Raw genomic sequence first — 24,135 nt, forward strand, 5'->3', positions numbered from 1 at the left:
ATAATTTGAAAACGTTTTCCTAATTTATAAGGAGGCGGGGATTCTACGCGGTAATTATTTTTGCTGAAAAAGCTTCACGCAGAGGAAAAGTGGACGCGTGCTGCCATCTAGCGGAACGAAGGCGGCGAACGCCGTCTGCGCGAGTACCGATCCCCCGACCCCGCGCGGGGAGAGCGTTCGCTCGCGCCAGTGCGCTTCGTTCGTTCATTCACTCAGTCCGTCTCCGCGAGCCGTGGTGAGTGCACGTGCGTTCGACGAGATTGTATACGAAACGCCGATATTATTGTTGCAAACATTCGCTCAGCTGATCAGTGAACAATATAACCCTATTCGGTTACAAATCCAACCCAATACTCGTTTGTGGCGATCTTGTGCTCGCGTGTGTTGACTAAAACCGGCCGACTATCGAAAATATCTCCAGTCGAATGTAAAAATATAGCGTCACAAGAAACGTTCCGCGTGTGACTGATCGATATTTTAAATGATAACATGGATTCAATTAGGTGTTGTTTGAGAAGACGGTGAGATACAGTGCCAAGTTTGTTTTGTGGTGTGGATTCGCTGGTTGCTTCCGACGGTGAGTACTTGCACATAACCTATGTCTATCGATTCGAGTGTAGATTTGCGTGCGTTGAGTGAGATAAGCGGATCGGATTTGTTTTGAGCGATAACAGTGCAAATGTGGGTACTGAGACGTCAGATAGCTGGGTGGGTGCATCGCGATTTGAGTCGTATCGTATGAAGCCGGCCGCGGGCCCGGTACAGTCGCGGTCGCGCGCGGCATTCGCACCTGTCTGAATAATTTTGCACGTTTGCAAAAACATTAAAATCGTAGGTAGGTAATAATAATATAAACTTAGAATTTTATAAGAAGGAAATTAATTACTGAAATGCCATTTCAATTTGAGTAATGCATCGCGTTTTAATTCCCGTCACTGAACATTAATATTATTTTATCAGCTGCCTGACTGCATATCAAGATAATTTAAAACATTCAGTAGATAATGTAAATAAACAAAATAGGTACCTACGGTCATGGTACGGTAAAGTGAACATTTTAAACGTGTTTTGTTTATTCTTGGGATCTAAAGAACCTCCTTTTGTTGAAGTCGGTTAATTAGGAGCCTTTGTTATTTCCTAATCCCTACATTAGGTAGTAGAACCAACCTAAATAATCAAATTATGACTCAAGGAGCCTTCCTATAGTTAAAGTAATTAATCTAAAATAATACCTTACCTACCTGCCATTTAGAAGACTTAGAAGTTCATCCAAAGAGATCCCATTATTTATTGGCTTTGTAAGTGATTTATCATCTATTGTGCTATTAACCTTGCACTCGAAAAGTAGCAGATTATTAGCCCAGTTTGTTTAACATAAACGTCAAATAAATACCTTCTAAACATAGTGAAATATATTATAGAAACAGCGTGTATCGTGGTGTACCTTAACACTCTCGCGCTAATCCTGTAATGAACCAGAGCAAATCGCCTTAATCAGCCGTTAAAGTAAGCTTGATCCTTCGCGTTCTTTAACTAAGGTTAGCGTAAAACGTTATGTTAATATCGCCCGCTAGCGGCAGCATCGTCCAGACGTGGTAGGTTATTCCACCGCCGATCAAGGATGCCGATTGGAAAGAAAAACAAAAGTTTTTGGCCAATAACCGCGCCAGCGCCCTACATCTTCGAAGTGATAACTAATGACCTCTAGGAATAACATTTGTGTCGATTGCGTTCCTTGTTCTTATGAGAAATGAGATCTTAAACCGTAATTAGGTAGGTAGGTACACATAGAAATAGATAGTAAATAGATACCATTGACCAATAATACTAATTTTCTCTAAAGACATCTAATTCTATCTCCGAAAAACCTCTAAGGTATTAATTTTCACAAATAGTAATTCTAAAATTAGATCCGAATTTGCTTTTACTATCATTATCATCGAATCAGTCAATGGCAGGCATGGCAGCACTGCTAAATATAAGCAAGAAATGGCGGAAAGACTGAGCTCATCCATCAACCGCTATATTTTATCCAACCAGATCACTGTCAACTACCATCTTAATATTAGGTCGTCAGCCACCCAATTATACTCAGATCCTCTAAATCAACCAATTTGTGGATCGACAACCCACCAATTTCCACGCTACCCAGATTGGAACCACCAGAATGGGTCCATCGATCGTTTTCCAATCAATCTGGCGTGCCACCCCTATTGCCGATGCACTTTCTCATTTGCAAGTTGAAAATAGCTCGAACGGACGCCACCGCCTGAGTCATGGCATGGCTGTATTTACGACCGAGCCATCTTCCGCCGAAGGGCCAGCGCTAAGTGTCGCGAATCTATTCCCGACACCATGTGTGCGCCATTTTAATTTTATCTTTACAGTCTATGGATTGACAAACGATCGCAGCCCGCTGAAATGTTTAAAGGCCACCTAATCGACTTTTTATGTTTGGAACGTTCGCAAACGAGCGCACTATTAATCCGGATTCAATTTTAACTCTACTATAATACATAAAACGTTCATAATTTCGTAACTCAGCCGTCCATTACTCACGGAAACTAAGCCCCGAGTTGTTTACAATAATCATTACATCGCCCATCGGATCGCTTGTGTTGGAGCGTGGGCGCTGCTGGAAACACCTCATAAAGCAGTCTCATCGCCCTGAACAGCGTAAACACTCCTAAAAAACTCTATACAACCGTTAAACACTGTTTCACATTTTGTAACACCTTCTAATTACAGGTAAAACGCATTAAATATAATTAGTGCTTATTTGAACGGATATAAAGGCGAGGTGCGAGTTCGATGCCCTGCGCAAACAGTGGGTCATACGCAGCCTCGCCAACAAAGCGTGTTTGTTCCAGCATGAGGGCCCACAAATTTGAGCCTGCATTAATTACTTTGGGATTACACAGATTATTTGTATAGCTCGCTTTCCCGCGCTTTATTTCACTCATTCACTAAGCATGACTTGGATTGGCCTTACTTCTTGCAAATTCATTAATTGCCAATTTTCCTTTCGGATTGACTGTAATTGGCATATTACCGTGATTTTTCGAGTACTCAAGAGCTTTTTAAGCGTTATTTCCTTCATAACCCTATTAGTGATAAGATAAATCAATCACGCCTGTGTGAAGGCCAAAACATTTACTAGTCATGATTACTATCTATCGTTTCAAAGAACTAAGTTAGGAAACATTTTACCTAATTATACCAGATTGTTTTAAACTCATGATGAGTCTAAAACAGCTTGTCTTCATCCCTTTGGCGTAAGCTTCCTCGGCGGAGCGTAGTTTAGTTATTTAGATATCAGACTTAACTCTTGTAAGTTTGCGCTAAACAGTTTTATCGGAGACCTAAATTGTCGTGGATACTGTGGCGGGAAGAGCCTGGATGCGGGCAGCGCAGGACCGTTCATTATGGAAAACCTTGGGTGAGGCTTTTGTCCAGCAGTGGACGTCATTTGGCCGAAACGAACGAACGAACTGTGGCATTTCCTAGCTGTTGCTTTACTGACAGTGCAGTTATTCCTGTTTTTGAGATCCCCAAGGTGCCAGGGTTCCGTATTACCGATATATTAACGACGCGCGCGCCCGCTGGGCTACCGGGCGCGCCATTTATCAAATGTATTTATGTATGCAGCGGCCCACCCATCGTCTCGGGCCCTTAAATGGCTTTTTAACGTTCCTTGCTCAAGGATATGTTAGCTGGCAAACTGTTATTGTTAATTTAATAACAGAATGTAGAGCATTTAGCTGCTGGCCGTGTTCCTTTGAGATTAATATCTGTTCTGGATCTGGTTATCAATTTACGGAATAAGATTGATTACAACCAATTTGCAAAATCAGTTTCCAAATCAAAGCAAGTGTATTGGAAATTATTAGAACTTAAATAGATAATTGGGCCATCACAAGTCATCCATCACCCAGTGTGCTAAATGTCACGTAAACTACGTCATTTTCGACGAGTCACTTGTCTTTCTCATTAGCATGATAAATTTTGTGTAATTACCCATTTTGATCCGATTACTTGTGTATACGTTGTCAAAAAAGATATTTCTACTGTATTAAACTAAATCCATTCCATTAATCCGCTGATAAAATGGGTGGCTGAACAACAGTTTTGTAACAATTTTAACGTAAAAGCTTATCTCGGATAAAATCGGGCGTTTTCCCCGTTCTCAAAGATAAAGTGTATTACAAATAACGTTAATGGTAAAGGGATTCATAATATAATCTTACGATATTTGAGCGTGGCTTATTCTCCTGATCTGATCTAAAGTGCTGGCGAGTGAATCGAACAGAGGTCTATTCATGCCGAGCTACCCGCGATAACACTCGTTATTATTAGACAAGTGCTCGTTAAAACATCACTACACACGTGTTCCGTACATTACACAATGGATGTTTATTAAATATTTGACTTGTTAATTTGTGATACGACAATGAGTGGTTGGTTAAACAACTCCGCCGTATTTAATATTTAAATTCCTGTACAGCTGTGTTATAGCAGAGTTATTTTCATAACAGGATTAACTGGTAAGCCGGCCTTAGATAATCTCAATGTAATAGTCCTAGAATAGAACCTTATTAAGTTGTTGGAAGATTGCACTTATTTTAGGCTTATCATTGCTAAGTAAAGAGTACAAGGTAACACGCACTTACTTATTTGGACGAAGTAGATACCTACAAAAATCACTTTTATCTAGACATTTATTGATGTATGTTGTGATTAACGTTGAATTACCAGTGGTAATCCTCGGATTAAGGTTTCGTAGAAAAAAATCCGTCTCAAAGAACTCCGATACTGTTCGATCATACCATTCTTGTGACGTCACTATCAATGACTGATATTGTTTATTATACTGCTTTTATTATAAAAATAGGGACGCTGATATTGTTACTAGTCACTATGGATGCACAATTAAAAGTCAAACATTGATTTGGCTGACAATTTTTATTGCGTACTTGATACCTTATCGTTTATCACGGCGTGCTAACCAAACACTTATATTTGCCTGGGTTATTACTAAAAAGGGGGAATGTCATTATATGCGGATCATAAAATTTATAGCCCAATGATTAGTAGAATACAAGTGTCCGGTTTATAGTTTGCACACCGGAATTTGCGGCCGCTCTGGGTGTTGTTAACCCTCAACTACACAGTGACGTGTGGACTGGTCGAAGTTGCAAGGAGTTTGTGAAGTAGCACTTTTATACATTGTGACATATTTTGGTGGCATCGTTATCGCGCGATAGCAGCAATATCAATAAATCATCGGGGCGATAACTGTTAATTAAACAGCTTGATCGATCGGCCACGGTAGTGGTATCGCGCGACTGGCCAGCGTTTTTACACGCCCGATAAAAAAGGAAGATGTTTGTAATTTGTATTTTAACGGAATATCTTGAACTATACCTGAATTTTTACTGCCCATTCTAGCGATATCCGATCCCCAAATAGAGATTTAAAATGTTTACAGGCACCGTGCGAGTGTTGGCTTAAGAACATAAATAAAATACCACAGATAGATGGATATAGTTCATTTCATACCTGTAACAACAGACTGCAGAATGACGGTGTAGTGATCTATGCAAAACAAGGTCTAAATGTTTCCGTGTGGGAACCCAGATTCGAGGACGGTAACTGCCTAGTTTGTACAATAGATGACAAGTTTGCATTTATAGGCATCTATAGATCCCCTTCATACTCTAATATAGACAACTTTATATCTAGTTTAAACAATCTTGTCCTTAGTCTCGACACATATAGAAACATTTCTCTGTTGGGGGACCTAAACATCGACATTAAAACCAATAACAATGACAGATTCTCTAATTATTACCTTACTTCTACCGCAGCACTTGGTCTGCTACCGGCCCATACGTATCCTACACGCTTAGAAAACTGTTTAGATCATATACTTTTGAAAACAAATCTACCTTCTAGAGCTCTGATTCTGGACTGCATGATAACTGACCATTTGCCAATTGTGCTGTGCCTTGAAAGTGGCCCCCTTAAAAACTCTAAAACACTTAGAACAATTGTTAAAACAGACCACGAATCCATCAAAAGAGCTCTCACTAATGCTGACTTTACTTCTGTAATATGTACCCTGGATGCAGACCAAGCAGCTGATCGGTTAGTATCCATTATTACCAACATTATTAATGCACACACAATAACGGTTGTGACAACTCGTAGGAAAAATATTCTAAAACCTTGGATCACACCAGGCTTACTGCGATGCATTCAAAACCGGGATAAAATTCATAAACAGCTACGTCACGATCCAGAAAATCATATAATCAAAGTTACCTATAAAAGGTACCGCAACTTTTTGAATAATCTTCTTCATAAATTAAAGCGTGAATATCAAAGATCTGAGTTTAATAAGGCTAAAAATAACCCCAAAGCTATGTGGAAAGTGGTAAAAGAAGTGACTCACTCTACTGGTAACGCAGAACCTCCACGTGAACTTCTTGCTAAAAACAGCGATCCTCAAATTGCTTTAAACTCTGTAAACAAGTATTTCGTCAATATAGCAAATGATCTAGCTGCTAAGATAACTCCTCCAATTACAACCTCGCCATCGGTACTTGTTAATCCAATAAACTCTCTGGCACTCACCGAGGTTGATTTCGGGGAGGTGGAGCGCATTATTATGGGTCTGCGAGATGAATGCTCTTCTGGCTGGGATAAAATCACTCCGACCTTAGTAAAAACTTGCAGGAATGTTCTGATACCACCAATTACGCACATGTGTAATCTTTCAATTTCTACCGGTGTCTTCCCTAGGATACTAAAAAGAGCACTTGTTAGTCCCATTTTTAAGCAGGGGGATAAAAATGATGCGGCTAATTACAGACCAATATCTGTCCTGCCCGTTCTCTCGAAGGTCTTGGAAAGGATATTAAACAATGCTCTAGTTAAATTTTTGGATAAATATAACTTGATAGCAAAAAATCAATTCGGCTTTAGATCTGGAATCTCCACTGAGGACGCTGTCGCTAGTCTCACAAGTGAAGTAGTAAATAAGCTTGACGGCAAAAAGAAGTGCTTCGGTGCTTTTCTTGATCTTTCCAAGGCCTTCGACACGGTCTCAATTCCCATCTTGATCGATAAGTTGGAATCCCATGGCATACGTGGTCGGGAGCTTAGCATCTTTCGAAGTTATCTTCTGCACAGGGAACAATGTGTCAAGATCGGCCCGTACGTTAGTGACATTCTGTCCATAGACTATGGCGTCCCACAGGGCAGCATACTGGGACCTACCCTCTTCCAGATATATGTCAACGATCTGTGCAAACTTAAAATACCAAACTGTAGTGTATTCGCTTACGCAGACGATACTGCACTTTTGGTATATGGCAATGACTGGAGGAGTGCTAAGCAATATGTCCGGGCTGCTCTGGAAAAGGTGACTGACTGGCTTTCAACAAATCTTCTCACCTTAAACTTAAAGAAGACACATATTCTCCCCTTTTACATCTCATCTACCTCCTCTCCACCAACCGATGCCTGTAATATTGTCGTGCACACCTGTAATTTGCCGTCAGCATCGTGTGGATGTCACCCATTAAACATCACTCACAACGTAAAATACCTTGGGGTCATTATTGATTCAAACCTAAAGTGGCGTCCACAGATTGAAACTTTGAATGGTAGGGTGCGCAAGTTAATTTATATATTTAAGACCATCAGACACTTGGTCGACCAGGAAACCATCAAAATTATATATCTTGCTTTATGCCAATCTTTACTGTCTTACTGCATCCCGGTCTGGGGAGGTGCTGGCAGTACCCTGATGCTGAATTTGGAGCGGGCCCAAAGAGCCATCTTAAAGGTAATGACTCACAACCGCATTAGATATTCTACCAACCTGTTATACTTGGACTGCCAGGTCCTCACAGTTCGGCAACTTTTCATTCTTCGAAGTATTTTGCGAAGACACGCCTCTCTTCCACTTGATAAGGATGTCCTTAATCACCGACGAGCCTCAACTCACGTGTGTCCCACGATAAAATGCCGTACAGCCTTAGCTAGACGTCAATATGCAGCCCTCTCCTCAATTATATACAACAGGATACATAAGTCTACACATATCTATACTCTCAATAGATTCGAGGTAAAAAAGAAAACTACAGCTTGCCTATTGAAGATGTCATATGCTGATACTGAAAATCTGTTAAAATAGTTGCTTACCCATTAAAGTTTGCTACACACACTCACACAAACACACACACACACACACACACACACACACACACACACACACACACACATACACACATGATCATAAAATGTTCTGTAAAATCGCTCCTATTCATATCACCTTAATGTTATTTTAAGTTACCAGCTGAAATTTCCATGTTATAGTCCTAGCATGTAAAACTTAAATATTCCTATGTTAGCCCACAAATGTCGAGGAATCACTGACACTGAAAATACAGTATTTTTTACTAGTTTCGGTGTCAGGGTTCACCCCTTGTTAGATCCAAATGTTTAACTGAATAAATTTATTTATTATTATTATTATTATTTATTATTACCGTACTTGGCATTTCAATTAAAATAATAACTAAAATCGTTCCATTCATAATGCATAGTAATCAGTTATTTATCAAAACCAAATGTAATTATTATTATGTCGACATGCGTGCAGGAAATACAATCTAAAATTCCACTAAATAATAATGTTTTTTTATTTTTATTTGGGCATTTTTAATTTCAGAGAGAGCGCGGCGCTATCGGTTTACGCGTTGCTCTCTCCTACGTGATTTAAATAATAATGTTAATTTAACTAGTACTGTTAATTTAACTATTACAATGTTTTAATAATAACTTTTTTCGTAAAATACTCAAAAATCAAAACCAAGTTTGCGCCACTTCACCAAAATGTCAGCATAGAAAAAAATTTTCGTTTGCGATTTGATATTCGCTTATCAGTGCTTATCAGACAATCTGGTAACACACTATACCTTGTAACGATACTTATTACAACTTCATGATATGTTTTACAAAACTATGTTTCGCCTAATCTTGGCTATCGCGCTTCCTGATAGCATTGCTTTTGCTAATCGCTACAGTAAGCAGTTTAAAATAAAATAATATAATCGATTGTTGATTACGTAACTCTAAAATGACACATTTAGGTATTATTATTTTTTATCAACTATATTTTAGACTAATAATATGAAGGAGGAGAAAACGTTGTAAGGAAACCATTCTTGAAATATAAAAAAAAATATTTATAGAAATACGAGTACACAAACTAGTATTGTGTGATGATTACTAGAAATAGCATTCGATAAAACATTTAAAGCAGCATATTATCTTTTTTTGTCCCGGTCGAAGCAGGAATTCCTTAGAGATGTGCTCTAGTTTGGCAAATACAAAAATCACTAGGCGCGGGAATGCTTAGGCTGTTGCACCACATTATTTTAACCGTAACAGTTACCGGTGCTTTTTGTATGGAGTTTGATAGATTTTTGACGTTTGTCAAAGTTAAAGTAAGAGGTGCAACCCAGCCTTAAGGTCATAAAATAGACAATGTCGTTTGGAACGTGATCTAGCCATTAGCAAGTAAACAATCGCAGATGTTCTCATGAAGCGATTGTCGCTGATGCGAGCGCTCCCAATTAATCAGGTTGCTAACAGCTGCTCGAACGTTCCCGACTGCTTTCTTAATCGAACATCTATGCGGCTTACATGTTTGTTGATTAATCCTACAAAACATGTCTGAGAAGGTCTTTGGCACATTATCATGGAAATAATCCTACAAGAAAGCTTGTGAAGGAACATTTATTGGGGTAAAAATGATTGTAGTTTCGAATGTTATATCTTGTGCTGGAATTTAATAATTCATTTAATCATTGCTTCATGTCATCAATTACTTCAAGCCTGATAGCATCAAATAAAACTGTTTGGCAAGAGATGATGTTTCTCTTCTGACACCTGGATCATGCTTTAAAAATGTGGCATTGTCATAGATATTAAACAGAATCAATCATTTTACCACGCATCATATCATGGCGATGATATTTTGATTATATCGCGACTATAAATTATTCTGTTACCGACTGTGTGTGGCTGTGTAACTAGGTGTAGTTTGTAATTAATTGGATGAACCATCAAAAGCGCTAAAATTAGTGCATTAAATCATCCAAATAAACCAGCCGTTTTGGTTCAGCAAAGCATAATATCTGGATGTTTATTGGGGCGGATGTATACAGCACACAATGATCGCCATCGCGAGCATAACGCTTCCATTAATACGCGCGATGACTCCTCGATTTACTGCCGTAATAAATTCCCATTGAAATTTAGCAGCACTCGATTGTCCAAATATTTCTACGGGCCCTGCATTTTCGTTTTAGACCCATTAAATCGCATGCACTCAGCGCGGGTACTAAATTATGACGTATTCCGTGATCGGTAAGGTTTGTTTTTGCGCGAGGCACGTTTTTTGCCCAGGATCGATTATTTGAACAAACAGGCAGGGTAATAAATCATCGGCTGGGTGCTGGGTGCCGCTTACCTGCTAGGGTCGATATGAAAAACCAGCTGAAACAAAGGGGGACGGGACATTTCTGGACGCAGGCGACGCCGAGCGCCCGCTGTCATTTTAGTGTTAAGTGGATTAGAAAGTACGCTGGATATTTGACCAAAATTTGGTGGAATGCCAACGATATTGTTTGGGTTAAATTATTCACAGAGAAACAACTGCCGATCCTGAATTTAGACTGAAATGCTATTGCAATTTAGCTCTATTTGGAATGCCTTAAAATACCTGGTAATTTTCTGCCATATTTATGTTTAATAGATGCAATTAGTCTATTTTAGGATTTCTGAATACCAACTACTTGGCTATTAGGTACTTCAAATTATCTAGCTACCTGCCAGAATTATGTCAATAGCTTTTTATACCAAGCTATTAGGTAAATAACAACTCTGCCAAACATGAAAAATAACTTATAAAGTTAGAAAAGTTTCATCAACATACGACCTTTCGAAGGGATTTTGCATATTCAACCACTTTCGATACAAATTGTGATTCAACATTCGTGAACTTTCAATCGTAAATCTTTGTCATCTCCATTAGCTTGTACAGACCATGGCACAATCCAACGGCACCTTATGTCGCAGAAATAGATACGACTTTGCAAGAAAAAAATATTTGAGACTCTGGCGACTGTACAATTTCCAAAGAGCCGCACTATTGTCACCGCGACTATTCGGGCATTGTCCGCGGCCCAGGCGCCGTTAGTCATTGTCACCATTCCTCGAACAACCCAAATTCGCAAATGTTCGCTGCAATTTGGCTCGACAAATGAATATTACCGTAATTCGCCCAAACAAAACCAATTGTTTATCCGTGCACGTTTTTGTAATAATGCTTTATGAGGGTACCTTTGAAAATTCGCAAATGCGACAGCGAAATTGAATTATCCGACATTACCTCACTGCACCCGATATTGCTGGCCGAAACCAATTACGCCATTATGTGGCGTATGATGTAAATTATTTAATCTGTGGTCCGCGTCATCTCATTATAATGCGGGCTAATTGTCTATGGGCGTGCATTTCGTATTGTCTCTGGAAATATTAAAGTTTAAACGGATTTCGCGCTCATAAATCAAATATTTATTGCGACTTGTTTTATGAAAGCATTAAATTTTGTTACGTTATTGCCATTACGATACTGATAAAATAAGCACAGTCGATATTATTACAATGTTGTTGATTTACTTTTTATTTACATAACGTTTTGGAATAAGTGGTAGGTAATCAAAGTTTTATTATGGTAGTAACTGCTTCTTACGAATTTATTCTTTAACCGTATACACATAAGATTATTTGGGTTAACTGTAAATTGTAATGTTTCAATAAGTTTTCGCCTAAATAACAATCACTAACAAATGTTGCAATCAATTAATTAATGCAAGTGAATTTTCCCAGCAATATGATGTCCATTAAAGTCCTGCTTTAAACTAAGAGCTATTTTAACAATCTGTTAACCGGAGACGGTCCGGCTAACCCGGTTAGCCCCGGTCCCGCCCGGGCAAATTGTAAAATCGACTATAATCTCGTTTGACTGCAGCCCCAAGCTATGAACTTAGGGTGGAAGGATATTTTAGTAAAAACAACGAAGGTAATTAATGAAGTCCTTCTGGATTGTACTGTAATTGAACTTTCCTTTATTCGCTCAATGGATAGAGTGAATATTAATATTGCAAGAACTTAGCAACTTTAAAATGTTAGTAGACAATTATAATTAGGTACCTATAACAAGTTGGTACCTAAAACAATAGTACAACAGCAATAGGATAGTTAGAGCCTGTTTAGTATTCTTATCAACCGCATTAAGAATGCATTGTTTACCTTTGTCAGGAAATAAAATATTCTTATTCTACCCAATAACAAATTTTCCTTAACTTGCTGTATTTTTCAACCTTCTCAGCCAGGACTTGCAGGCATACTCTAAGTTAGGAGAGTGAGACTGAACTGTACAGCATTTATTATTATGGATATATGGAGTTCATTCATAATCAAGTCGCTCGTTTGCCTCCTGTCCCATAAAAAGGCAGTATAAGCCTTTTTATTTATTGCAAACTTTATTAGATATCAAAAGCCACTGGCTCCATCTCATCTCTCGTGCCTTCAGCCGCTGAGTCGCGCAGTTTGATTTGTCAACCGGAAAATTGCGAGGCACAAGAAAACGTTGACCCGACTGTACCCGCTGCTACAGTCCGCCGCATTAAAACTTCGCCTCCAATTTAACTTGGCGCCTATGAGGCTATCGCTGATGCCACTATGACTAAAGACAGCGAAGGTAAAGCTTATTTAACATCAATGTCAAACGTCCGTGGATATTCATATTTATTTCCAACGATAAAAGGTAGTAGGTACAAAGATGTCCGATGTTACATTGCAACCTCATAGAGATATACGTGATATTTGATTTGTATGAAACATAAGCCAGTACTTAAGCAAACCATTCTGCAGCATCATCATCAACAGCAAGCTCGTCTGGCAACTATCACACAAAAAACATACAAAAATTCCCGCGAAAGCTACTTAACATTTTCAAATTCTTTATTGCTTATTAAGTTGTACCTACATCATTTAGCAATACACCTTCAAGGAAATATCACACTGTATACGAAGTCTGCGTTTACTTTGACCTGACCGTAGACCGCATACAGTGTGGCAAAAATCCTTTACGAATCAAACTCTCTATCAAGTGGTTTACAAATTAGAACCAGTAGGTATTCGATTATGAACTTTATAACGACGATTTAATGAGTCAACGGGTGAAAAACACTTGCGGTTAATTTGTGCGACATTAGATGAGTGACAGCATTGTTTTGTTGACGCGACACATTAACAAAACGTGATGTAATGATCGTTAGTGCTTTTAATTTGCATGTTAATTAATGCTAATAATTGTGTTTGATTCCGGTCATGTTTGCCTGCGTTTGATTGCAATCAATTTTATTAACTTAATAAATACCACAGAATACATACCAATTGAAAGTTTAGCAATATTTTGCCTTGTTTACGCAACATACGCTACAAGTCGTAGGTTAATTTTTTGTCAAAGAGTGCATGTGTTTGAAAAATCTGTAATTCAATTTTTCTTTAACCTACTTCATTACTTTACAAGTAAGATATTTACGAGGTAAAGAAACATTTTCATCACCTTAGAGCTTAATTATGCAATTATCTATTACAAGGCAATCAACTTAAGTTAGAACATTCGATTCTACATAATTCTTACTCTAACTTACAAACCTTTAGTGGCGAATAGTTTAGAGAAGAATCGAGCAAAAATGCTCATACTTGCAAAAAACTTTCACTTCGAACCGCAACCTTTACGTTTCAGTCCGGGGCGAGAACCACCAGACAGCAACTGTCAAAGTCAATAAGAAAATATTCTAACAAAAGACTTGACAAACTTACCGAGAACGTTAAAAAATATCATTTTCGCTTGACAGCAGGTCAAGTGTCTTATTTCATGTGCGATTAGGCGACAAGCTTCTATCCTTTGCCTTTGGATATACAGACGACGGCATATGACATCTAATATTATGTCTTTTGTAATAGCTACGATTTTGCAACGACAAACAAGTTTTTGTACAGTCTAGTGCTAGTTACTGTAACAAATGAATGGGAGTTCTAAATTCGATCATATCCGCGACAGAGATAAGGTTAATTCCAGAAGGGTTCCACTATCTTGTGCAATTTGAACCACGCTCGCGTGCGGCACAGTGCAGCCGTGACTCAGCCGATAGCACAATGGAGTCTTGTCTAAACGCTACTTCTGTTTATGCAATTATCCAGTGTCTTAGCTGCGACTGCTAACACCATCTGTTAACACAATATGTAAAGGTGAAGCGTAAAAACCCTGTGTAATTCGGTACACGCTTATTTTTATTATGTTGATATGATTAATTGATAGATATGCACGCGATGATTGATTGGAATTGGTCTATTTATCTATTAGATTGTGATGTTGCCTAGGGAGCTCTAAAATATTTAGACAGAGCCATCTATCACCTTTGTACTCGTAATTTAGACTTACAAATTGTCACTCAGTACGCTTGATAAATAATTTGAATTTGAAGTTGTTAGCAAAGTGGAACTGACATTTCTAAAAGCCGTCGATAATAAAATTTATGTTCCTACAAAACTTGCAAAGCCGGTCCACAGAAGTGCTACATCACAGCATTTTCCTAAATATTTTAGGTACCTTCAAATGTCCTATTTTGACCATTTAATTTTGTAGATCAGTAGGTTGCTTAATAAATCAGTGCTGTACGTAATCAGCACAAATTATATCGATCGATTTGTCTTCTCACTAGAGCGATACATCATTCAGTGTGCCGTCGACAATAGGATTCACCTTGTCCGAATTCGGAATCATGATGGATGTATGTATGAACTTCAAATATGGGTCGTTTTAACAATTTCATATACATAATAGTATTTACACAGCAGATATGTGGTCCTATGGCATGTATTGTAAATTATCTAGATTCTAGACAAATGTTACAAACGCGAAAAATTGTAAGGATGGATGGTCTTTTAATTTGTCCTACTGCCTGTGCAATCATTGTTGAATTCTAATTAAAATTCTTGAATTTTAATGTTCAAATCAATCACAGCACATATTTAAAGGTGTGGTTTCGTGATGCAGTACAGGCCGTTAATAAATTACTGACATTTAGCGCCACTGTAAATAATAGACTGGTATTGAAATGCATACAACCAGTTAATCACGCTGCCTATAAGAGTAGGCGCACACCGTTGATTTTTAGTTGGCCGATAGTTGTGCCCGATTTTAAATTGTATGAAGAATCGGCCAAATCGAATCGGCGTAGTGTGTGCACTCCCATACATGCCCATACTGATCAACTGCCCGACCAAACTATCGGCCGACGAAAAATCAACGGTGTGCGCCTACTCTAAAGGTTGTGTATTTATTCTGTGGTGTGGACCGCTCCGATCAATTTGTCGGCCTTTAACGCTATCGGGCGTTTGAGACACAATAAAACAACTCGCGAATCGATTTGACCGCAAATGTGCCTCGTAAATCTTGTCCACTATCGGCCCAATAATGGACGCATCCGACCGTGACGTCATCGCCTACAAATTTGCTTTACAAACTCCTTCAAATACAAGGAAAAACAATGCAGTCCTAATGTGACCCTATTTATAATCTTAGGTTATGTTCACGAATTGTAACTCGTCATAGTTAATGTATAATCATGTTTTAATTCCACCATTGTTATACTGTGACGTCACTGACTGATATTTACTATGCTTATTAAATGTCAGCGACACTGCAAAGGTCAGTTTACACTGTGCAATCAAATTAACTATCAACGGCCATAAAGATATCTAATGGTTTATGATTATAGTGCAACTAACTTATCTCAACTTATCTGTGACGCGATAGATAGAAAAACTAACATACTAATATAATTTAACAAACTAATTAAGTTACGAAATAGGTAAATAAAAAAGATAAAACACTATAAATCTTGTACCATTTTTATTACCAAAGTTTATTTTTTCTTCAGTAAAATTTCAGAGAAAATTGCCACGTGAACGTGAGTGAATTTTCAACTTTTCAATTTTGTTCAAAACACTAAAAAGAGTAAAATAGCACCAATACCCAAATTAGTCCAGTTTAGAGTCGCCAGACTGGCTCTGGCAAATATAATATCGGTTATTACATTGATTGATATTAACTTGTTGAATCTAAAACGTAGTCGCAAATCCAATTCAAGATCATGATTAAAAACATTAAAAAACGTTCATCATAATCCCCATTGGTATGATTCTAATACGATTGCCCTAATTAACCCCTTCGAAGCACCTCCGCGGCGTTTCTCCCAAGAATTTAAAATAATGTAATTTAATATTTTGTTGAATCGTACCACTTGAGTCTTTGTACCATTGTGCCTTTGTGCCAACTTTTTCTATTACTCATTTAAGGTAAGAATAAGAAAAACGAGCCGGTCCACGGTGAAGTTTGACAATATCGCGGCTGCCTCGGGGTGAAGAGAATTTTAAGGAGAAATAACTTGGAGTTGGCAACACTTCGGAGAGCTGATTTAGTATGGTCTGCCGACTCGCTCGGCGATGGGATGTTGCTAACTAGCTCTGGCTAATAAGTTCGTGGTTAGGGGATAACAAACTGTAAAGTAATTGAAATTTTCACCTTAACTTTCACATGAATAATCTTTTCACTTTACAATCGTAATTAGATGTCATGTTTGGGCTAGGTTTCATTAATCAACAAAAGACTTTGTTATTTAAATATACGTTTGAAAGTAAGTGTATTTTCACTAAAACTGGAATTAGAATGCTGGAACGTAGTAATAGTAAAATGAACTTAAATTTAAATGTTTATTCAAGCGAGTAATTTTGTAAATCTCATTATACTTTACAGTCGCGCTGAAACATTTTAAGCCAGCCACAATGTGCAGTCAGGCTAAAAACACTTAATTTTTTACCGCAGACTTCACCGACTACAATTAATATTTTTAATAAAACAAAATCAAACTCAAGATAATCTGCCGGCGTAACATCAAAGTAAAATCATTGGTTTTTTGCTCCAATATGTTCGGAGTTAAAACACAAACGATCTAATGTTTTTGTCGAAACTGTTTAGCGTAACAACAACACGTCAATCATAAAACAAATATGCAAAACGTAACATGCTATTAAATGCAAGAGAAAAAAATATGACTGACTTACATTTTGATTCGTAAAATGAGGTGTTCCGTATTGTAATATTGTTTTCACTTAAACATTGTTTGAAATGTGTTGAATGATAACAATAATCGTAGCGTTGCAGTTAAGTACGACTGTCTTTATTTGCTATTTTATTGCGTGAGACTCTTTCTTTGTATCAAATGAGTTTACTGTTCAAGAAAACAGGTCCTATACGATCTTGATATCTTTATGGGAATGCAATTAAATTTCAAGGCATCTCCATATCTATGGCAAAGACTTTGTAACTTGTATTTTTAATTAATACACATTGTCAGTTACTGCTAAGGTTATAGCAATTTCAGTTTCGATCGGCCCACAGAACCCAAGATGGCGGGAGATCTTATCAGTCAGGTCCGTTCAGTTTTTACCGGCAAGCTGCCCACTGCGGGTTTGACGAATAGGTATTTCATCTTAAATTATGATCTTCGCACTAGACAGTATTTCTCGGAGTTATTGCAACGCTTGGCACTAGTTAACCGCATAATGCGAATGCCATGTCCATTTACTTTTGTATGACAGCTTTACAATGTTGAAAAAAAGTGGTTGGGAGCGACGGAGTTGGTTAAGGGCAATATTATTTTAAAACTTGATTTAAAAATACAACGTTGGAATCAACGTTTGTCTAAACTTCATATAAGTGAACTTAGTTTAATTTGCACATTTCAAAAATGACTCCTACGTTTTATTTCATTCATACTTGATCTCATCAGTCTCATACCAGTAGTGATCGCCGTTCGCCAGCTACTTAATATTCCGAAGTCGGCATTAAACGGGTTAAAACGTATGTTAACTTTCCGTGAAAGAAACATGAGTGCGAGGACATCAATGGCCAGCGAATACACAGTATACAGAAAGAATTAGTATTATTAACGTTAGTCACTATAAAATTGTATGCTTAACGTCGTCTGGCAACCGATGGAGCGTGGAAACAAAAGGGGTATGCATCAAAATATTCGTCAAATCATGGACCATTGGATACTGTCAGCAAACACCAATTTTAATGTTAGCTTTTAATTCATTGTTAGAACTCCGGTCATTTTCAACACTTTTAAAGCTTTCCAATTGGAATTTGCGCGAATGTCGCTAACCTTATAAGTGGTGTTTGCTTTTCGCTTCAAATCAAATGAAATCAAAATGTTTTTGGAGCGCATATTTATTGACTGTCTGCCATATTTTATTTGCGCAGAGTTCGAAATGTTTTACCTGCTGTCAATGTTTGCTGAACCTTTCAGCTGCAATTTACAAATTAAAGACAATATCCTACTCATTTTCGGATGTTCGATCTAGGTAGATTGTTTTGAATTCTTTATGATTAGATATAGAGGATTATTTTCTTATTATAAAAACCCCATTATACTATTTGGAGATACTTAGTAAATAGTTATGCGAAAAAATGAAGAAATTATATTAATTTCTATTTTAAAATGAAAACTCGAATGACAGCAACATTGGCACGTAATCCGGCAATTTATCACGTCTCCCAAACAAAAATACTTCAACATTTCTCGCGGTATTTCTTCACTTGAAAGGAATTTGTAAAGAATCGTCTGGCCAAAGAAAGCCGTTCGGCACGCCATCTAGCGCTTTGGAACGAAACTCGAACCGTTACCAGACATTTTTCACAGTTCGGCGACGCTTACCCATAACAAAATATATATTTCAGAACGTTCTGAAATCCAAGATGTATTTTCTGCTCCCAATGTAAGCAATAATAATACGGGTGAACATGACTGTGCGGTCCAACGTGACTACTCCCTAACTTACATGGCTAACTGTATCTAATACTAACTTGAGAACATAAATTAAAAATAATTAAATAAATATGTTCGCCGACTAGTCGTGCAATCACTGGCAGTAACGTGTTAAATCCACATAATGACCGCAGCCTTCAGCGATCAGCAACAGGTCTAAAGAAATGTCGGGACGAGCCGACAATTAATTTTCGTGCCTGCTCATAACCATGTCGAGGTATTGATGCGATAACTTGTTTGTTGTTTTTTGCTATCATTATTTCATTAAAACCAATCAATCGAGGGAGATAAAAAGAGACTGGTGCAATTAATGGTCTAATTATATCTCTTTGAGGGAGTCGGTGGAAGGTGTGAAGCTGTGAACGGCCGCAGAACACGCACCGCGTCGCAGGAAGCGACACCCGCGGCCATTCCTCACCTCATCGATAAACAAACGGCCGATGAACCATCATGTATCGATACTTTTCTTGTACACCTCATAATAGAGGATAGGGTTTGCTTATCGAATTTTCTATCGACAGAACTTTAGCAAATCCTCTTATGTATTGTTAACTGGAAAACTAATATTTTACATTTGTGGATCGTGCAGTCTGTAAAAAAGACAGCTTTTTTATTTTTGACAAAGTTGGTAATTACATAAAAATATTAATTAAGAGCCATTATGCATGCTAAAACTATAGCAGTTTGAGCACAAAAATTATGGTATTCACTTAATAGCTATTTGAATGTAACGACAAATAAATGATGATGATTTTGCAAATATAAATCTTTATTTATAGTCAAATTTGCATTGTAACAATGGATCCTCGAATGCCTAGCAAATAGACCTTGAATAGCCTTATAACCATGCGCATATCAATCAGATTGCGTAGATTGATTCAGTCCGTTGTTTATGTACAATATCTGATCGATCGGCGCGACAGATCAGATTGATCAGTTGTTAGTTTGTTATCAATGATTCAGCGGCGGTTGCCAACCCTAAATTAATCAGGAAATCTTATTTAACATTTTTTTTAAAGTACACATTGTTTGTTGTTCTGGCTATACTCTCGGTAGTATTTCGAATGCCCGAACATGATTACAAAAAAGATATGGAAATAATGAGTGTTTAGATTAGGGAGTTGACTTTACGACCTATGATAATGAGGTCAGATTCTCAGACATAACTAACTGTACATTTCAGATATACAAAATAGTGCCTAGCTGTCGGTCTATCATGGTTCAGCCGAGCTAGGATGCGTGGCGTGATAAAATCTTATCAATTATTTTAGACGACAAATGTATGGGCTTATCGCGTAAAATCGATAAAACTCTTATCGCGGCGGGTATTCTAGGCCTACAGATCGCTGGGTGTTTTGCAATTTATCGATATCTCCATCGACTACCCCTGCCCTAGCACAGCTATTTTGCGAATCGTAAACGCCAGCGGAACGTGTTGTATGTCAGCGGTACATCGCGACACTGCCTATAAAAAGGTAAATAAATAGCATCGTTTCCTTCCCACTATTATGTCGTTGCATTAAAACGTCGACAGATGGCGCTGGAGCGTGAAAGGGTTTTTATTTCAATGGATAATCTTTTTAATGATGTTTGCGACGCTCATTCAGTTTTAGTTACGATATGACACACAATATCTAAATAATATCTTCCATAACAGTGTGCGTGCTTAATAATGTTTACCATAAAAAAATCCTACCTGGTATAATACTTTTTTTTAATTTACTCTGATAAAATTCCTGTTTAATACCATATTTGCTATTCCACCACGCCACAGAGAAAATAATTAAATATTAACATACACATTGTTTTAACTATCCCATCAAATGTTATGTCCTGCGCGGGCAGTGACACTCGGCCATTCATTAATTTAAAATATACTTATTAATACGTACCTGTGTATTAAATTTTCTACTCCAACCCACGTACAGAATCTTAATAAAACGGCCACCTTAACATTCAGTGGATATTTTATTGCAAGTAACAACGACACGTCTAGGAAATTGAATACCTATGTCAGAGTTTTTACGACATTCTGAATTTGCATACTCTTAAATTCCAACTGCTTCCAATCCAGTTACATCTGGATTCTGGTTGTACTTGCAGCTAATGACGTTGCAAAAACTAGATACCCTAGCTCAGTTTTATGCAGCTATAATCTACAGGAATAAATGCCGAGGATTCAGTAACCTAAGCGACACCTTTAAAATAATTTTGAACCATTTAAAGGCATAGCATTCAACATGGAGATCTTTTAGATAGTTTTGAACCTGCTGAAGCAAAAATAAGAGCCCGAGCATAGGGCGAAGTTGTGGGTGTTTATTATGTATTTTCTATTAAAGGGGTTTATGATACCTCATCTAGTCACTAACTAAAGATCTTCACCCATTCAAGATCTTGTCAGTGCGGTGTCAAGTGTACTTACTGTGCTTCTCCTCCACTGTGGCCAAATGTTGCAATTCCAGTGCAGGAATATGTCCACAATAGCCGCGGTTGGGGAGTAAAATAGTTAATAGTTTCGATATTTATAGTATTGTTGGACCGTGAACGCCGCCAGATGATCGCTGCCAATAGTGTGAAGTTTTATTTTCATATTTTCCAAGTCCATAACAATATTTTTGTTATTGCTTTCGCATGCAAATGAGGATGAATATTCTATTTATTTCAAAAACTTATCAGAAAACAAAATAATGAAAACCCTGTTTTATAATTGGATAACATTTAGTGCATTATTTATTATTTTTGAAATCACATTAATTAATGTGTTTAAGTTGTAATATGTTATTCCTGACTAATTTCATTAGCTTCTCAACTCAATATTAATTTAAAATTTCAGCAATAACATTTAACAGAATTATCCTAATACTTATTCAAATACACTTGATTTTGTGCAGGGCGAACAATAACATCATCTTAACCCAATGTAAGGCGAATTATTTAAATCAGCCAGACAGGTCTATGAAATTACAATATCACGGAATATTAATGTAAAATTATAATTTTATGCAGGTCATTTCTACCCACATTATGCAAACGGACGGAGTGGTGGCGTGACAGTTTGCGGTTTGAGATTTATTTGTGTAAGATATAATTAATAAAGGATTGCATAATTTTGTAATTTTATCTGTGCGTTGTTTGGCGACAGTCGGCAACTACGCGCAACTCTGCAACGCCAACGTGCGACTATCCGCAACAGCGCGCGCAATATCGCGTAATATCGCGCGTTGATTGCCGCGATTGTGCGAGTGCCCACGTGCCGCAGTTAGCATTGCTAGCGCTAGTGTTTTCATTAACGAACACCGATAGACAGCGGTGGTGCAAGCGATAGGAAGTAGGTGCTCAGGTTTCTGTAAAAATCAAAACCGTGAACTTTTTCAAAGCACTGGCTTTTGACCCAAATTATCCTTATCACAGCGGTAGTTATGTGAGAGCGAGAGCGTTTAATTGCTTTGTGCAAGCTTACATTCAGAAAATAATTAAAAATTTGCAAGATGACCTCTCTTCGTGGATGAGTTCAATGTGTGTGTTAACAATTTCATATCCGCTTCTTTTTTATTTTGCAAGCGCGCTCTGTGCGGGCCGGTCACCGATTTCTTTCAGCCGATAGTATTTATATCGCCGCATCTAATCTTTCAAATGCAGTGGGCATTTAAAAAACACGAAAAAAGTTTGTACTTCACGCATAGTTTGTTCAAATAGCTCGAAGCACTATCTACAATTTCGCAATTTAATGTTGCCGAGTGTAATGCACTTCACACATAACGCGTAATGCTCTGCCATACATCAGCATTGGTCTCGTGCCTTGCGCCCCGAGGAATGCTTTCAAACTGCTTGGCGGGCCGCCAGCGCCGGCCGTCAACCTCCGATAGCCGATCGTAGTCGATGTGCCAATTCTATCCATCCCCAGGTTTACGACACACGAGCACGACACGTCTTCCTCTACAGTCAACAACATTATACACATACTTATGTAGGCTTAATTTCACAAATCATGCAAACAAATAACACCTACGAGTATAATCGAATTGTTGCAGAGTTGAGTTATAAAGCGATTTACGTCCTCATATTATTCCGCCACTGCTGGACAAAGGCCTCCCCCAAGAATTTCCTCAAAGACCGGTCCTGCATACCCGCATCCAGGCACCTCCCGCGACCTTCACCAGATCGTCGATCCACCTAGTGGGAGGCCTGCCCACAGTACGTCTTCCGTCCGGCTCGCTCAATTTGAAATCCAAATTATACTACATATTTCTATTTTACGTTAAAATACAAAAATACATTTTCAAGAAGCATGTTTAGAACACCTTGTAACACAATAGAAATGAAATCTGTGTATGAAAGCCACACTGATAAACAATGAAGCTTTTTATTAAGCTTTTACGTAACAGATAGTACAAGTCAGCTACTTACCGTGTCTACTACTGTCTATCCCCCTGTAAGAATGCCGGGATGTTGCTAACGCTGCAACTGCTGCAAGAACTGACACTTAACTATGCAAATAACTCTCCGAAGCTCATATAATTAACACGTTCTAATTAAAGACGTGAAGTTATATGACCTAACGAAGTTATCAATTATTATTTTTACTTTAGCTTATTTACTTTGGCAAAACTGACAGCAAAAGTTACCGTATAATGAGCAATCGACACACCTGTGGAACTGGTTTCTTCTGAACCCCACGCCAGGCACCTGTCTCTCCACAGGATACGAATCAGTTTAATGTTATTTTTATCTCCTATGTAAGCAACCCTATTTGAAAAAATATAGTCTCAAAATTCGCAGAACCAAGTCTCAGTTGAGTATTAATATTAATGTTATGAGAAACAGTTTCATATTTCAAATGAACAACAGGAAATAAATTTTGCCAGAATTAGTACCGAAATAATTAGTGAAATGTTTAACAAGCTCTAGGAAACGAGCAAATGCAAACAACTCGAGTTACCAATAACTCGGAACAATGGCTGTAAATATTGGAAATAGCTATTCCCTGAGCTAAACATACACGATCCGTGCGCGCGAGCGCAGGTTAGTTATTATAACAAAACTACGGCCATAAGGAAACTAATCCTGCTGGAGTTCATAATTATTGATG

General features: G+C 37.9%; 1 protein-coding gene across 2 annotated transcripts in view; it reads left to right on the top strand.

Moving 5' to 3' along the window:
- LOC135077376 (frizzled-2) overlaps positions 1-24,135 on the top strand; it is a 98,653-nt gene that overhangs the window by 65,149 nt on the left and 9,369 nt on the right. The window contains exon 1 of one of the 2 annotated variants that reach the window (XM_063971904.1): positions 203-577. The exons of the other annotated variant lie outside the window; for it this stretch is intronic. The gene's annotated coding sequence lies outside the window, so the exon portion shown is untranslated. Of the gene's footprint in view, positions 1-202; positions 578-24,135 lie in introns of those variants that run through there. 2 annotated transcript variants of the gene reach the window in all.

This window comes from Ostrinia nubilalis, chromosome 13 (genome assembly GCF_963855985.1).
Source record: "Ostrinia nubilalis chromosome 13, ilOstNubi1.1, whole genome shotgun sequence".
NCBI lineage: Eukaryota > Metazoa > Arthropoda > Insecta > Lepidoptera > Crambidae > Ostrinia > Ostrinia nubilalis.